The 6,642-nt window shown below is 24.3% G+C and overlaps 1 long non-coding RNA gene across 1 annotated transcript; it reads right to left on the reverse strand.

Moving 5' to 3' along the window:
• Nucleotides 1-381: 381 nt before the first annotated feature.
• On the reverse strand, nt 382-3,076 carry LOC136086706 (uncharacterized). Its single transcript, XR_010641524.1, has 3 exons — nt 2,395-3,076; nt 2,100-2,195; nt 382-567 (listed from the first exon to the last, which is right to left on the reverse strand). It is a non-coding gene; the product is annotated as an uncharacterized LOC136086706 (long non-coding RNA).
• Nucleotides 3,077-6,642: the final 3,566 nt, after the last annotated feature.

Raw genomic sequence — 6,642 nt, forward strand, 5'->3', positions numbered from 1 at the left:
AACTCTTGTAAACACGTATAAAACACGATAACCAGAGAATATTCAATACGATATTTTCCTGGTATTACATGCGCATTTAAAACTTTCCAGAATACGCATTATTTACGAATATTTGTTAGCCATTTTATCGTGTCAAACGCGCATTAAAAATAGACATCAGATGCGTATACAGACAGTATACAATACGACATCAGATGCGTAGACAGGTATACAATGCGACGCCTACTGAGTATCAAACTCGCATTTAAACACGTATAAAACACGATAACCAGAGAATATTCAATACAATTTTATTAACTAATATTAATTCATAACATAATGATAATGACCAGCAGTAAGCAACCCATAATACGGGTTATGAGTTATTAATAACAATAAAAACACATTAATAACTTGATATATTATCTAAAAAATTAAATACAAATTTATCTATAAATATTTTAACTTTGACTCCCTTTCAGTAACGTCATTGCTTATAGTTAACGACGAAGACCGCATTAACAACAGTTGAGTTCTTTTTAAAATCTGTCACAACACAGGTACCAGAAACGGAAAGCCTGAAAATACCTAAAAAATAAAATTAAAAAAAAAAATACAATTTTTAATTACAAAAGTACTATTTGCATTGTATTGTTAGTAGAATTAGGATAATAATAACAGAAAATATATATTCCGTGACTACAGAATAATTAAAAAAGATTATAAAAAGGCTAGACAACACAATGTAGTAACACTGGCAAATAACACCACAACTTAATAAAATATTTTATTAACTTAAATATTTGGACTGAAAAGATTTTATTTATTACAATATTTGAACAATCGAGGGACAATTATAGTTAAACAATTTAAACAATTATACCATAAAATAGCAAGCAAATCGTAAAATATTTCTTAGAAATGATCTATTTTTTTCATTTGACTACTATTTTCAAGTTGCCTATAAGCATTTACATTAATAACTTTGTTGAGCCTAATACTATCTATTTCAATTTAACTATTATCATTAAACATATTACCAGTAATCTTACTATTGTTGCAACTGAATAAATGAACGTAAAAGAATCTTACAAATTGTGATCTTTTCTAATCAAAGACTTTATTTAAACTTAAGATTTATTGAAATCCATATCTTTTTATATGTTTACATACATTAGTCGTTTATCAAAAATATTAAACAACATTTATTTACATCAATTATTTTTAATTAAAAAAGAATCTTGACTACAATGCACAAAATTATTTTTACCTTAATGCATAAAAATAATAAATGCACAATCTTGTATAAAAAAATGAAGCAATGCCAATCAGTATATTTTACTCTAAATTATTATTTAAATATATATATATATATATATATATATATATATATATATATATATATATATATATATATATATATATATATATATATATATATATATATATGGGGGAACATGGGGTAAAATAACGAATGGGGCAAGATGACAACCTACAGTTATCTCTTAAGCAAAACTAAATATAACAGTTGACTTTAGCTGAAAGGGAAGTAGATTAATTTTACTAGATTTATCAATGGTTTCTTTTTAAATACTATTTTTGTGACGAAAGCTAAGTATTAAAAAAGTTTTTCTGACATTGAGAAAAAAACTTATTATCCTCGTTTGACTTGATTTATTACATCGCTACATCACCAGCTAAAGGTAAATTTTATTTTTTGGACAGACTAAGATACAGGCGTTTTTCGAAACAGTCGTCATCTTGCCCCATGTTCCCCTATATATCTATTCACATACCTTTAAAAAGTAGTATTACACTTTACACAATGAAATATGGAAATACATCATCATTTTTTTCAACTACTTTCAAAGAAATTTATTTATTTTTTCTAGTCTGTTTTTTTCTAAGAAATTTAAATATTTTTTCTAAGAAAGAATATTTATAAAGATACAGAGAAATATAAAATATACTGAAATATAGGCAGATTTATGTTTATAAACTTTTGTGTCAACAAATTACAGTCAGTTTTCCATGTTAAATACATAAAATATATATCAAATATAACATATATCAAATATCAAATAAATCCAATATAAAATAAAACAAAATAGTAAACTTACTCAAATCAGTATCAGTTATACCGTGTGAAGTAACTAAAAAACACTTCAGTTCTTTTCAATTGCTTTAAAAGTAACTTTCAGCTCTTTCCAATTGCACTAAAAAGAAATAAAAAACTTACTTAGATAAGTTGGCAAGTTCTTAAGAATCTGAAAACAAATAAGTAAAAAAACAAAGAACAAACAAACATTTATTTGTTAAAACTACTATATTTAAACAAATTAAATTTAAAAAAGTGTAACGCCAATTCTCCTTAAAGGCTAAAAAAAAACTTTCAGCTCAAATTTGCTTGCATACCTTGCTTGTAAAACCATGTGAATAAGAAACACATTTAGAAAAGCCTAGAAACTACTTAAAGATGACATATGCAAAATTGAAGTTTGAACGTTGACTGGACTAATTATTAGCAGATGTTTTTAAAAAATTCATAAAAATTTACATATATTCGTTCTTTTATATTGCATAAATCCATCATATGATAAATCTGAAATAAAAAAATGTAATCGATAAGTAAATACAAAGAAAAATATCATATATGAATCACAAATCAATATAACAGATAGAGATAAGATGTCATGATAAGAGAGTAGTAGTTGTTAAGTATTGTTATTTCATGTTAGCTTTTAGAAAACAATTCATGTTGGTACGTCATGGTTCTAAAAATTCAAATTAAGATATAAACAAAATGTATATGTGGCAAAATGACTTTTCTTGAGTGGCTTTTAGTGAATGATTAAAAGCAGTGACTTTCAATAATAAAACCACTTATAATTTTTAACAATAGACACCAACATAAAGGTAAGCCAAATGTAACAACATTAGTAACATAAATAACAACTTTATGCAAAATCTTGCTCAACACGTTTGCCAAGTCACACACTTTGAAAACATGGTCCATAAATATTATAAGAAGTGTTTATATATGTTATATAAATTTAAATAAATATATTGTGTTTTATAGTTAGTATATATGTTTATATTATGTTGTTTCTATGTCATGGAAACAACATAATATAAACATATATACTAACTATAAAACACAATATATTTATTTAAATTTGTATAACATATATAAACACTTCTTATAATATTTATATACACAATAGATACATTTTATACTATTTTAAAAATTCATTTATAAAACAATTATATAACACATATTACCACATACATATATTTATCAAAAACTTTTTAATTTTGAACATAATATAAACACATATGCAAACTATAAACATATATAACTTGAATTGTGTGAACAAAAAATTTAAAAATAACATGAAAATATCTATAAAGGTTCATATATATTTATATATAAAGACATATATCTCGTAATAAAATAATAAAATTTAAATAAATATATTGTGTTTTATAGTTAGTATATATGTTTATATTATGTTGTTTCTATGTCATGGAAACAACATAATATAAACATAAATACTAACTATAAAACACAATATATTTATTTAAATTTGTAACACATATATAAACACTTCTTATAATATTTATATACACAATAGATACATTTTATACTATTTTAAAAATTCATTTATAAAACAATTATATAACACATATTACCACATACATATATTTATCAAAAACTTTTTAATTTTGAACATAATATTAACACATATGCAAACTATAAACATATATAACTTGAATTGTGTGAACAAAAAATTTAAAAATAACATGAAAATATCTAAAAAGGTTCATATATATTTATATATAAAGACATATATCTCGTAATAAAATATCAAATTATAATCATATCTAACTTAAATCAAATACTTATTGAATAAAGAACAAAAAACAGATAAAAGAACTGCAATCCTAATAACAAAATTTAACGTTTAGCAACAATTAAAGTGTCAGTGTTGGCTCAAAATTTTAACTTATTTTTTTAAATTTTCTAAAACAGAACAAAAAAGGTAATAGCATAACAGAAATGTCAATAAAATAGCATGCGCTTTATAAGCAAAGATTTTCGTTTTTCCCCTTATTTGTTAATATTTGATCAAAATCGGATTCGATATCATATCCGATTTTGATCAAATATTATAAATACGTATTTTTGATAAATAAGTGGTATTGAACTCGAGTTCGAAACTTAAAACTAAATGCGCATTTTTCTGGTATCAATGGCGGTATGTTATACGTGATCAATACTCAGAGTATTTACAATACTAGATATGCCGACTGGGAATGTAATGTAAGATAATATGTATGTATGTAATATAAGAATGACATTTTTAAACTGTTTGCATTTTACTCATATTTTTATTAAAATTAAATTTTTCACAACTTTAACCCTTTTTAATTTACTTTATTATTATTATTATTTTTAACATCCTCTTCATCCTGCGAAAATGGTTAGATTATGCTTTATATTATGATTTAAAAAAATTGTAAATTTTTCAATTTTTATTATACCCTTCTATTTTTAATTTTTATTATATCCTTCTATTTGTAGGACCACTCTGATGAAGGCCCAGGGCCTCTCTCAGAGTGGTCCTACAATAAGTGGTGAAGTAATGGCGGTATGGATGAGCTATCCTTTAAATGGAGGGCATATCCATAACGGGGTGATGGGAGACACCAAAGAAAAAATAGCAACCAAAAGGTTGTAAATGTCTTTTATCAGTGAAGATATTTATAACTTTTTTGTAGCCGCTTTTTCTTCAGTGATTTTTTAATTTTTTTTTAGTTTTTAGTTTTGTAATTTTTTTTATAATATATTGTTGTATATTTGGTTTGTTTTTGTCTTTTTTAATTAAAATTTTATTTGTTTTTCACCAATTAAACTTAAATATAGTTAAATTGATTCATTACACAATCATCATAATATGGTGCTACATTCCATTGTTAAAAATAATTAATTGGTAGTTTAAATTATTGAAAACACTGCTTTTAAATTTTACTATAAGCCAAGACTATTTAGCCATATAAATACAGTTTATTTTTATTTTTAATGTTTTTAGTTTGGCTCCTTGAAGCATTTTTTTTTGCTTTTTAATTAAAATATTTTAAATCTATTGGAATGTCTTTTAAATTTAACTAAAGTTTACCAAAAGCCAACGTGAAATAACGTCATAAAACAACACCGACAAGCTGCATCATGACAGCAGTTTAAGTATGACAACAGGCAATCGAAAAGCAGGTAAGTTGATTTCCAGTTTTTTTTTGTTTTGTTTTTTTTTTTCGTTTATGTTTACTTATCTGTTACATTTTTTATTTTAGGTTTGTCATATGACGCATTAATGCAATATAAAAGATCAAAACTTACATATTTTTTACAATTTGTTATACACATGTTTGATTCTATATTCACTTTGATTTGTTTTAAGCGTATTTGTACTCAATTGCTTAGTTACTTATAATAAATTTATTTAGTTATGTGCATTTAACGTTTTAAAGACAATTTCCTTTTTTAAAGAAACATGTATGAAGGGGATACCAAAAATTTAATAACTCTCGATTAATTTACGTTCACTTCATATTAATCTTATTAATTAAAGTTCATGTTTAAAAAAAAATTACAAGAATTTAGCTTTACTTTTTGGTCAATTTAAAGCATGAGAAAGTGTTATTATTTTGTGTCAGTGACTAAAAACATATTGTGCTGAACTTAATAATGTCTAGGAAGATGGTTCTGCCATACACTGATATGACCTATGTCAGTTGTAAATTACTCTAATAACGTTAAATAAATGGTAAATTAATTTATTATAATTTTACAGATGGTTTAATTTTTTAATTTGAAATCGTTTTTCATAAAGGGTATTAGTTAAGGTTTCGCAACTTTAAAATGTGAAAAATAGCCACTATAAATTAAGTAACAGAACAACCGTAAGCCATATTACGGGTTGCTTTCTGCTATTATTAATTATTTTTTTAAAAAACTTTGTCATTGAATATTTAAAAAATTTATATTTTAAATGTAAAAATTTTTCAGTAATCAAAAAAAAGGTCTTTATCTTTGCAACAAAAACAAATTTTGAATGGCTTGACGAAGGACATAATTTTTTTATTACTGGTTGTGCAGATTGTAGTAAAGTTTTTGAGTGAAAAAAATTACTGCAAGTAAATAAATATATAAAACACTACAAATAACAGCCAGTACAGGAAAAGCAGCTCATTTATTAAATTGTATGACAATACTTCTTTTAAAGATATTGAAACAGGAACAAAAGGTTTAGGATATTATATAAAGCACATGCATCCCGATGTTAAAAAACGATGGATTGAAACTGCTATTTTAATTATTGATGAAAGAGGTATACCACCCAGGGTGTTTGCTTTCGCCCCTACGCAACTTATGTAAATGATTTATTGTTTAGAAGCCCCTTATAAATAATAAAAACCAAAAAAGTCTTGCACACACGAGGGGTAAGAGTAGATATTTCAATTTTGCTAAGTGTTATTTAAAGTAGCCTCTAAGCTGTTTTTTTTAAATTTTCTAACTTGGAATTGATAAAAGGCTGATCTATGAAATAAAGGGCTGATCTATGAAATAAAAAATATATATTCAACTATATTTCAAAATAAAGA

The sequence above is a fragment of the Hydra vulgaris genome, chromosome 11, assembly GCF_038396675.1.
Source record: "Hydra vulgaris chromosome 11, alternate assembly HydraT2T_AEP".
In the NCBI taxonomy this organism is placed as follows: domain Eukaryota; kingdom Metazoa; phylum Cnidaria; class Hydrozoa; order Anthoathecata; family Hydridae; genus Hydra; species Hydra vulgaris.